Below are 12193 nucleotides of genomic sequence, written 5' to 3' on the forward strand. Positions count from 1 at the left end.
ACTAAAATAAAACAAGTGGACGTTAACAGTACTTGCAATAGAATGGAAATAGACATAGAATCACCTGGAAGGATGCTGTAGCAACAAGGTGCCCAGCTACAAGTAGGACATAACAGACACATGTTTCAAAAGTATGTGCATATTTTTAGTATTTAGCAGTTAATCAGAAGCAGCAAATATGACTAACAAAGACCATAGATTAAACAATAACTTTGTCAATCAGTCTTGGTATAACAAACAATTTAATTATAGGAATTAATATATCCAGTAAACAAAACAATTGACAAAAAGACATTGCTATAGGAAGGACATAACACAAAACATTTAGATGAACATAACAGTAAAATAAGAAACAAGTACACTCAAACACATAGTAATTCACATGTGTAACAGAAAAGATGCTATTACATGCAAAGCACATCACAGACGGGTAATCTCTAGTATTGTCACCTAGATTACCTATAACATCATAAATTAGTCCAGTAACTGGTCTCTGGTCACTGACTGACTGATCTCTTAACTCCTGTATCAGAGCTTAGTGGCTGGTATTTTCTGATATCAGGATCATTAGAGATTTATTTTTATTCCTGGGCTGGCAGTCATATCAGGTTGGCTATCAATATATTACTTCTGTATGGATTGCGTCTGCATCCTTGGAGTCCATGCAGCAATCTTGGAGAGATAGGAGTTGCTTCTGGGTCCCCTTCTTCTGTTCTGTAATAGATAATACATACAATCTCCTTCACTGGATACTCCAAGTTCAGCTCCCATTGCTTGTCTGGAAAGTCTTTGAAGCAGCTGGTGGACAGTCTCTTTTTCTCAGCCTTTGTCTAGGTGAATGTCTATCAGTTCTCTCTATCATCTCATTAGAAGGTACAACTAAATTCTTCTATGGGCAGTAGGTGATCATGGTGAATAGTTCAGATAGAGGCAATTCTGTAAACAGACAAGGTGCTCAGTTTTTCAGTAATTTAACTTGTGAGTCTCTTGAATATTTTCCATGCAGTTCTATCACCTTATCTTGACACCATGCCAAAACACAAATGACATCTTTTGTTTCTGTCATAGATATTCTGAACTGAAGATGTGGCTAGTTTGGTAGGCGTTTCTCAGCTCCTTTTTCAACTTAGAGATTATACTCATTATAAAGAGTGGTATCACCTCCTTCATCTGAAATACCAAAACGTAAGTCCATAGGCGGGCATGGTTCTTATCCAGGCATCACCAAGTATGGTATAAAGTCTGTAGCATCATTCCTGATGGAACTGTATGCATGTACTAGAAATGATACATGTAGACTTTATTAGCCTTTGTTCCAGTCTCAAAATTCCCAGTATATTCAACAATGTGCAGTTATATAATATTCAAGCTATGGGTCTCCTTGAGGATGATAAAGAATAGTCCTAAATGTTTTTATTCCTGCCAAGGCCAATGTTTCCTTGAGTAGCTTGCTCTCGAAGTCCTATCTCGATCAGAGTGGATTGTAAGAAATCCATGTTGAAAAATACTTTTCCTTGTAACACTTTCACAGCAGTAGATTTTTTTTGTTCTTTGCTTAGATATGTTTGTGTTTACATTGTGTCAAAATGGTCACAGCTATGAGTTTTTGCTACTTCCATCCAGAGGTAGAGAGTCAATACAAAAAGACTTGCTGGTACTTATTTCCTCCAAATATGGAACATGATTTGGTAAATTTTTTTGTACACATCTCATACAAGTATCACACTTCTTTTTTGTATTCAATATATATTTTTAATTTTGCCCTTGTCTACTTATTTTTCTTAATCAGACACCTGAGTGAAAGGAGAATGGTTGAGAGAAAAAAATGTGTGGAGTATTTTTTTACATGTGTTGAAGTATCACACTTCTTTGTGACATCTGCAGTCGTCATAGGCCAATAAAATCAGTTTCTTATCAGTTCTGAGGTCCTTTCATAACCTGTATGTCCAAAGTCATTATAAGAAACATTAGTGGCTATTGAGAGGTATGGTCTGGGTAGCACCAGCTGCTTTCTGGTTCTCTCTGAGGAACCAGTCACAGTCTATACACAGCAGAGGTGTCAGACTCATATTGCAAGCACAACTGCTTCAACCAAATTAATATGTAATTGGAAAATGATTAAGAAAACAAATAAAAATATAATACAAGATAGATAATGTTAATTTGTGGTTTTCTAAGCCAATGTCCTATCTTAAGGGATATGTTTCTATTTGATTTTGACATCACTGTGATATCTCACGGTACTGTTCCAGCCCTGCCATTGCATCATCAGTAAGGTGCCTTTTGCTCTCTAGAACATCAGACAAGAAGGATCATTACCCTGCTCTTTGACTTGTGTTACTTCTCTTAATTCTTAGCCATCCTTATTCACCTCTAGTCATCTGCCAACAATGTAATGGAAGATTGGCTCATTGTCATAAGGCTAACAGCTGCACTTCACATGCTGTCTGGTAGAAGTTCCAAGCTCTCAGCTACATACAACCAGTTGTATTTGAGTACCTTGAATGTCTCAGAATCCTGACATACCTCACGATAGTTCTTGTTGTCCATGGTATTCCAAATTATCTGAATCTATATTAGTCTTGTTAAAACCATAATTGATGAAACCATAATTGGCCATCTCTGGCAAGCAGCATCCAAAGTGATCCAAAATCATCAGTCCACGTTTAGAATTCTGCTGCATTATATAAAGTTTGCATTCCTCGGTGTTGGGCCGCTTCAAAGCCAAGAACTCAAGCTTAGGATAAGTGTAGTGAGACTCACTGTCATCCAAACCTCTGCTGGTTTCTGGTGCCCATCTCTCTCTTGGCAAAGGGTGGCTCTCATATCTTCTGGAGTAACTTTCATATGGAGAACAAAATATTCATTTATGTCTGCAAAAGCCAATGCAAATGCATGGCTAAGGCAAGGCTTTTTCCACATTTGTCTATCCATTTATCTTCAAAAGCCTCTATAAGTTTTTGGATACTTTTGCCCTTCTCACCTTTCTGGTTCGGAGTTTTTATAATCCCATGGTAGTGAGCAAGCACATTGAACGAGATCATTAACATTAGTACCACAATCTGAAAATCTTTTTTTTTTTTTTACAGTAACCACCAAATCCCAGAAAAGTGAAGGCATGGCCATTTGAGAAGTGCTTATACCTTCTCTGGATTAGTGTGAAAAATTTGTTAGGAAAGAATGTGACCCAAAGCTTAACAGAATCTTTGGAAAATTGATATTTTTTTTCAATTGATAGCTTCAGACCAGCTTCCTCTAGCCTCCTAATATTTTCAGTATTTTTTATTCATTTTCCTCCAGTGTCTTACCAAAGATGATGATGTCATTAAGACATTAACGCTTATAGATAGTTCATATTCTCAACCATTTTCTCCATCAGCTTTTAGAAAGTGGCTAGTGTCCCTAAGATAACTTGAAGTAATTCACTCAAACTGTTAAAATCCGTCTGGACTGATGAAAGTAGTCTTTTCTTTGCTTTTCTCTGACATTGATGTCTGGGGTTATCCACTATGCAGTTTCAAGGCTGAAAAGCACTGGCTGCCTACCACAGTTCAGGGCATCTTGTCTCCATGGTGTAGTGTACTGGTCCATTTTAGTCTTTTTGTCCAATGTTTGGTAATATACACACATTTATGTCTTTCATTTGTTAGGCACCACCACTATGGGTAATGCATTAAGTGCTAAATCCTGTGATGATCACATTAACCAATATTTCTTTAAAATGATTTCTGTGATCCTCCATCATAGACACAGCAAGCTTCCTAGATCTTTCTCTGAATGGTCAGAAATCAGTGAGCTTCATTTTAGGAATTGTATTTTGAGCATGTCCAATATTCTGCTTATGCAATGAGAATATGCCTTTCCTCTTGCTGAGTTCCAGCCTCAACCTGTCTTTCTACACTTGTGGTACTAGAGCATCTCCAAAGTCAAATGGCTCATAATCAAGCCCGAAGGATGAACAGTTAGGGTTTCTGTGATGTTCAACAGAACCTCTTGTCTCTTTCCTCTTGTCAGCGTTGGCATAGTCTACATAAAGTCAAAATGTATAGGTATTAAGTACCAGCTTGTTGCTTACAGGGTCCTGTAATGGTGATGGTTTCCGTGACTGCATAGTTCTGGTGACCTCAGATACATGAGGGTCATATAACGCGACTCAATCTCTGCAGTGTAATTTTTCCTGCATTCTCAGTATCTACAGCACCTAACTTTATCAATTATCAATTACAAGTCTACACTTGAATCCACTCTGAAGAAGAATTCAATAGACTTTTCTCCTTTGAGGTGCATAGTATTAGAGATAAAATTAGCATAGTACTCTTCTGATTCACTTTCTTTTAGCATTACAGTTAAATTTCATGTATATTAATGCAATATAAAGTCTGGCCTTATCTCCATGAGGTTATCACCTACAGTTGGGGCTATCCCCCTCGGGCTGTCAGTCTCATCACTGTTTCTGGCTCAGGGGCCTTCCCATGTCCCAGGTACACTCCAGTCTGTCCAACCCAAGTCTACTAAGATTGTTCTCTTGAGAGGCCTGATTCATGTTTAGTGAATCTGCCAGTTTCGGGCCTATGGTACCTGTCTACTTCAGGGAGTATAGCCTCAGCCTTACTTACTCATAGATGAGAATTTTGGGACTTAATTTTGACATTCATTATTTCCACAGGGATGGCTCCTTTAAGCAATTCCCCATCTTCCAAGGGCTGACAAGTCTGAAATTCCCAGGAATAATCTCTTTTGTTAGTTCCTCAGGTATATCTCTATGGTCAAAATTCTCTGTCAGGACAAGAACATACATATGCATTTACACATATGCATATATGTAAATCAGTATAGTGCTTATTAAATATGCTGAATATGGATGGCTTGATGGATAAGGAAAGGGGTATGTTAAAAAGGAAGGTGATATAAAAATAAATCTTTTCAATAGATTAAAAAAAATTTAGCGTACCTAAAGTAAACGTGCCTAACATGACCCTTTTCCTGCTGGTTGTATGATGTCATTGACATCTCAGGAAATTTAGGCTGCAAGGACCCCAGCATACACAAGAGGGCCTGTTGTACAGGTTCTTAGATCTGCTTTTCTAAAAGGAAAGCAACTTTCAGGGAGTCAACAATCTTCTTTAATTAAGCACATGTATCATTCACTTAGTTTAGGGAGGAAAGTCAGCACCCTGAATTTCAGAGAAAATACAAGCAGAGAAATAAGGAACAACAGACAGGGCTTCCAACTGTCTGACCAGAAGCAATACATACATCACAGATCAACAGACAGATCCAGCTGTCTGACCATTACATACATACATAGTTACCAGAGACAAAAACACGAACATCTGGGTTTTCAAAGCTGGGAGGCACCTTAGTGGCTGCCCATAGTCAAATCTGGCCAAATAAACACTTCCAATGAATAAGCCCCAAAACAGAACCGTACCTCAAAGTTTATATAGGCTTTTCAGAGCCAGAGGGCCTCATAATCCTTGAGAACCAGTGTTTCATTAGAAATTAACAAAAGGTGTGGGCCTTCCTACAAGACAAATCTCCCCTAATCATCTTCTCTTAATGGGCAGGCCCATTAATGGGTGGGGAAGAGCTTAACTCTCATTAACATAATTAACATTACCAGTACTTCTCATCAATGCTGAAATTCTTGAGTCATATCCTCATTTTCTACTCAGATTTGCAGGAGATATCATGATACTACTATTAAACAGTAGCATTTTTATGACATCTTCAAGTTGGTTTGTTAGAGTCTCACAACAAACTCATGAGATAGGAACTATAGGTTATTATTATCGCAATTTACAGATGCTGAAACTAAAGCACAGAGTGGTTTGCCTATGCTCATGCAACCAGTTAAGTGTCAGAAGTGGAATCTGAACCTGGATCGTCCTGAATCTGAGGCAGAAACTCCACCCATTGTGCTAGCCTGATTCTGTGGTCATGCTGCCCAGATGTCAGTTGACGTAAACTGGAATTTGTAGGAACCATATATGAAGAGGAAGTAAAAGAAAAACTGCCCTTAACCGCTAACATTTACTTCCATCATGGTGGATTTTACTTCTTTAGGCATTTGTACTCAAAGTAATACACTGATTCTCCTTCTCTCTGTGAAAAGTTGAGAACATGTTTCAGAACTATTTCTGGCTCTCTCAAACAAGAGGAGCTAAATTGGAAATGGAAAATTCTGGAGCTGATCTTTCCACCTAATCTAACTCCTGGCTTTGAATAGAGCTTCCTTCTCTAGCTTCAGTTGAGTGACTCCAAAATGTCTTTAATTTGAAAGAGAAAATAACATCCAAAAAATGAGTAGAGAAGCAGCTCATTATAACAACATTTTAGAAAATGAAGAATTTATTTGGAGAGGGGTGTGGAACAAATATGGAAGGGGTATAATGGAAACTACTCTGTTTCTGCAGTATAAATGAAAAACGGTAGAAGTGTAATTCTTGTAGACTTTGATGAAAAAACTGTTCACGCAGTGGAGTCGGGTATAAACGTTGATTTGACTTCCTAGGACATCTCTGTAGATAATTTTTACAACAGTTTAGGGTTGAAAAAACAAGTCGGTGTTGTACCAGAGAGAAATATGTTCATCCTTCGTTGCTGAAGACGACCATGCCATCAGAGAAATAACGACATGACTTGCACTTGACTTTGTTTTGAGTGAGGAAGGACTGTGCAGGTCACCAGCCTCACTTCTCCTCCAGAGCCATCTGCATCAGACATTCATCAGGATGACTGGAGATGACCCAGGATGAGGCAATCGGGGTTAAGTGACTTTCCCAAGGTTACACAGCTAGTGAGTGTCAAGTGTCTGAGGTGAGATTTGAACTCAGGTCCTCCTGACTCCTGCACTGGTGCTCTATCCACTGTACCACCTAGCTACCCCAACCAGGGAGAAAACATTCCTATCAGAGATAATGTCACCTGTTAGCACTGAAACACAAGCAATAATTCCTGTAGGACAGAGATTATAACTTGAAAACAACAAGCTTTAACATGTAAGGTAAGGAAGCCTTTTCATATAGCATTTAGGGCCTATGCCTAACAATATAATCCCACTGGGACATAAAAGGATTTTTGGTAATTGATATTTTGGGGTTGGGGAATGGTATTCTGGGAAATGTATAGATTAAGATTAAGAATTTAATTTTAATCAATATGCCTTTGGAGAAGTACAGTACAGCTAGGTGGTACAGGAAATAGAGCCCTAGGCCTAAGGTAAGGAAGACTCATTTTCATGAGTTCAAATCCATCCTCAGACACTTTCTAGCTTTGTGACCCTGGGCACCCTGTTTACCTCAGTTTCCTCATCTCTAAAATGAACTGGAGAAGAAAATGGTAAATCATTCCATTATCTCTGCCAAGACATTATCTCCCCAAATGGGGTAACAAAGAATCAGACAAAACTGGAAAACAACTGAACCAAAACTCATTCCACCCCTCATACTCTCACTATGTCTGGCAAGTAGCATTTTGTTTTTTTTTCATAGATTGTGCTTGTATTTGGCTTCCACCAGATTTTACACTATGGTTGAGTTATAATAGTTTACTATTATTTGTCAGTCTTTGCTTTTCAACCACTACCCTTAAGCAAGTCATACTTAAATTGTCAGTACCCAGCTTGGTATATTTCCGTAGACGATTCCTCATGGTTCAGGTCCTTATGCAAATAATAGCCCACATGTATATAATATTTAAAGTTTACAGAGTGCTTTACAAATATCATCTCATTTTATCTTCATTACAACCATGAGAGATGCAGAAAATGCTCTTCTCATCACCATTTTACAGATGAGGGTACTGAGGAACAGACAGTCAGATGATTACCCCCGGGTCGTGTAGCTAGTGAGCGTCTGAGGCAAGATTTCAGTTCAGGAGCTCATGACTCCAAGCAGTACTCTCAAGTCATGATGAAATGACATATTTTTATTATTTGTCAATGCTGTGACTTTTCATAGCTCTTTGAAGCCATTGATTTTTCTTAAGGCTGGATTGGACAGAAGTTTAAATAATAGGCTGCTGTTTTAGCAATACACAGAATTAGCAAATACTCTAGAGTCTAGACTACAATTGTGCAGTTCTGTAAAAATAGGCAAGAATATGAGAAGTGCATTTATTGAGCTCCTGCAGGCTCTGATTGCTACTTTAACAGATGGATTCTATTTCCCTTTCTACTGATGAATGCACAACATTGGGTGCTGATGAATATAGTGGCCCTCAGTTTTTCACCACTGCAGTGGGAATCGTGCTTGTACCTCATAAAACATTCTAACCTCTATATGCATAGTATTGTATCATGTATCCAAATCATTGAACTGTAGGGTTTTAGAACTAGAGATCATTTAGTCCAAGACTCCCTCACTTTGCCAGGAAAGGCAGCGTATTATACTAGAGAGAACACTTTACCCAACACAAGATTCCTGGGTTTGACTCTTGCCTCTTAGCTAGAGTAAGTTATGTGTAAACTTGGTTGCTTTATCTGTAAAATAGGTGTAATTATGATTATCCTGCTTCCTCACAGGTTATTATGAACACATTTTTTTGTAATTCATTGTGTTCAAGACCAAACTTATTATCTCTCTCCCAAACCTTTCTTCCTCCCAAACTCCCTTTTTACTATTGAAGGTACTGACATTCTCCCGGTCACCCAGGCCTGTAACCTAGCTGTCATCCTTGATCCATCTTGCTCTTTGACTCTGCTCCCTCCATAGTCAATCTGTTGCCAAATCCTATCGATTTTATCTTCACAATAACTTTCACATAGACCCCCATCTCTCCTCTGACACTGCCGCCATGTTGATATGGGCCATCATTTCCTCATACTTGGACTATTTTAATAGCTTTTTGGGTTGTCCACTGCTTCAAGTATTTTCCCTATTCCAGCTCCATTCTCCATTCACTTGACAAAGTGATTTGTCACTCTCCTACTCAATAAACTCCAATGGCTCCTATAGAAAATCATCTGTTTGTCAAAGACCTTCACAATCTGGCTCTTTCCTTCATTTACAGTCTTCTTATACCTTACTCATTCCCATGTCCTCTGTGATCCTGTGACACTGGCTTCTTTGCTGTTCCTTACAGATGATACTCCATCTCTAGACTCCAGGCATTTTCACTGGCTGTCCCTCATGCCTAGAATTCTCTTCCTCCTCATTTTGTCCTCAAAAAAGTCCTTTACCTATTGCCTTAATACTAGTGCCTTCCCTTTGTTGATTATCTTCAATTTGGGGCAGCTAGGTGGTGCAGTGGATAGAGCACCAGTGCAGGAGTCAGAAAGACCTGAGTTCAAATCTCACCTCAGACACTTGACACTCACTAGCTGTGTGACCTTGGGTGAGTCACTTAACCCCAACTGCCTCATCCTAGGTCATCTCCAGTCATCCTGAGGAATATCTGGTCACTGGATTCAGACAGCTCTAGAGGAGAAGTGAGGCTGGTGACCTGCATAGCCCTCCCTCACTCAAAACAAAGTCAACTGCAAGTCATGTCATTATTTCTCTGATGGCGTGGTCTTCTTGGGCAGCGAAGGACAAACACACACATATCTTCAATTTATTATGTAATTTATATGTATATTTATCCCCCCACACATATACTATTCATAAATCCTCTCTGTGTCTTAATTTCCTCATCTATAAAATGGGGATAGTAATAGCAACTACCTCCAAGATTAATGTGAAGATAAAATGAGATAATATTTGGAAAGTTCTTTGAGAACTTTAGAGAGCTGGGTAAACGGGAGTTATTGTTATTATCGTTGTTATACCAGATTTTTGCTAGCTGTGAGTTTTGACAAACTATCCTCTGTTTGCCTCAGTTTCTTCATCAGCAAAGTAGAAAAAATAATAGTATGTATTTTCCAGGTGAGATAAGTGCTATTCTGAATATGAAATGCAGTGATATTTGTAAGGTGCATTGCAAACTATAAATTGGTGTGTAAATTCTAGCTATCATCATTGTCATCGTATTGTGAAATGTTTTAGCCATTATTCAGTTGTTCTTGATATTTTGTCTTTCCTGGCAGACATCAGGATGGTGTTCAGGTTTTGTGTCCTTGGGAAATGGGGATTTCTAGCTGCTGTTAAAATACTACTGAAATGATGGGTTGCCAACTTGCAGAGAGAGCTGTTCCATGAAAAGAGGCCTTAGTTCAACCTAGACTCAACCCAACTGTGGACAGGTAGCATTAACCTTTAGTGGAGTGATCTTTTGTTGTTAACCAACTATCCTCACATACAGTTTTAGATTTGGCATCTATCTACCTCTGTATGCAAATAATTAGTTGAACATGTTAGTCTGATGAAGATACTAAAGCATGTGGAGTCAGAACTCCAACAAGGCTGTCAAAGTGACTTAGGACAAAAGCTAAGGAGTCTCAAATGACTAGTAAATAGGATGGACCGGGAAAGGAATGGTAGATGGAAGAAAGGAAAAGGAACCACATAGGGATAAGTACCATGGTCAACTTATTTTAATAACATTTTTAAAAGCTTTCCCCACCCCACATACCCAAAGGTAGGAAAGGAATTTGTTATCTTCTTAAGAACAGAAACCAGCTTTCCCTTCCTTTCTTTCCCCTTCCCTTCCCTTTGCTCTTTCTCATTCTCCTTCTCCTCTCTGCTTTCTGTCACCAATCGATCATGGAGTGCTTTACCCATCTGTCATTTCATATAGTGCAGTGGACAGTGTTGGACTTGGAGTGAGAAAGATTTGAATTCATGACACTGGGCAAATGAATTCACATTTCTCAGCCTCAGTTTCCTTATCTGTAGGTGATAATAATACCCACCTTATAGAGCTGTTGTGAATATCAAGTGAAATAATGTATAAAGTGTTATGCAAAAATTAAAGTGCTACGTATGTGCTAATTATTGTTAATGCATGTTTTTCCCAATTGTATCATTTGTTTATTTGAATGATTTGAATACTGCCAGATGAATTCCCCACTACCCCTCATTTGTACCCCCACATATCTCTGGTGGGGTTTCAGTTCTTTTTGATGTTCAATAGTAGCAGATGTCTTACTTTGAAGGCACTCCTGTAGTTAGTAATGAAACAAGATGTGGCCTCTGTCAGACAATCCATTCCGATGCCCCGTTTTGCTTTTCATTAAATTCCTTTTATAAACATAACAATAATACATTTGATATGGGAGATAGCAAGATGTAGTAAAGTGGTTCCCCAAGATTCTGGAAGAATTGGGTTCTAGTCCTATCTCAGACCCATACCAGCTCTCTGTTGTGGACAGGTTACTTATTGTCTCCATGTTCTGACTTTCTAAGACTTGAAGTCGCAGAGCAGGTACTGATCTGCCTTGGTAAAGGGAATCTTCACACTGAGAATTCCCTACACTGTAGAGTTCGCTATAGTCCAGGTGCTTTGCCCAGTCCAGGAATAATTTTTAGCGATTGTTGTTGGTTTTGTGGTTTTTTAGGCTCTGTTGGACCTTTCCAGTGGTCTCATGGTCACTGATACGTTCTTTGTTGGGCCTCATATATTTAACTTTTTTAGAGCCATGGACTGTTCTATCATATGCTGGATTGTAGTGATTCAAAAGCCTCTCCTGGGCAGGCACAGATATGGCTCTTTTTAAGCATAGACCAGAACTATGAGGAACCACACCAAGACGATCAGCCAATACAAGCCAGCAGAAGGCTCCAGACTAAGATTAAGATTAATATCATTCCTTTGGACTATTTTGTTCCTGCTAGATATCTATCTGGCCAGAATAGAACTTTTCTTTTACTTCCTGTTAAATTCATGACTGTGAGTCTGAATTCCTGAAATCCATTTTATAGAATCCATATAAAAAAACAGGAATCTTTGGGGCATGGAATGATGAGCCAAATTTCCCCCTCCCCAACCAAGATACTATATGATTGAAATATAAATGGGTTTGGGGTAGTAGCAAAAGTCAATCCCTTGGCCTTGGCCCTTTTTTCATATTCGTGCCTATATTATGTTTATGTATAAGGACCAAGATTGCTGAATTTTATGTTGGTTTTTTTTTCTGCCAGCATAGACATAATTGTTCTTTCTGTACTTATAGCATCAAGTCTCAAGTTCTCTCCCTCCATCACTGCCTTCTGTGGTCTACTTCATAATCTAAACTAATTTCTCATTACTTTCCACTTCATAACTTTTACTCTCTAATCAAGCTTGTCTTCTTATTATCTTAGGAATACATCAT

The 12193-nt window shown here is 38.6% G+C and overlaps 1 protein-coding gene across 4 annotated transcripts in view; it reads left to right on the plus strand.

Annotated features, from left to right (window-relative positions):
• Positions 1–12193, plus strand: part of AKAP6 (A-kinase anchoring protein 6) — a 673781-nt gene that overhangs the window by 416043 nt on the left and 245545 nt on the right. The gene's annotated exons all lie outside the window — the stretch shown is intronic.

The sequence above is a fragment of the Notamacropus eugenii genome, chromosome 7 (genome assembly GCF_028372415.1).
Source record: "Notamacropus eugenii isolate mMacEug1 chromosome 7, mMacEug1.pri_v2, whole genome shotgun sequence".
In the NCBI taxonomy this organism is placed as follows: Eukaryota; Metazoa; Chordata; class Mammalia; order Diprotodontia; family Macropodidae; genus Notamacropus; species Notamacropus eugenii.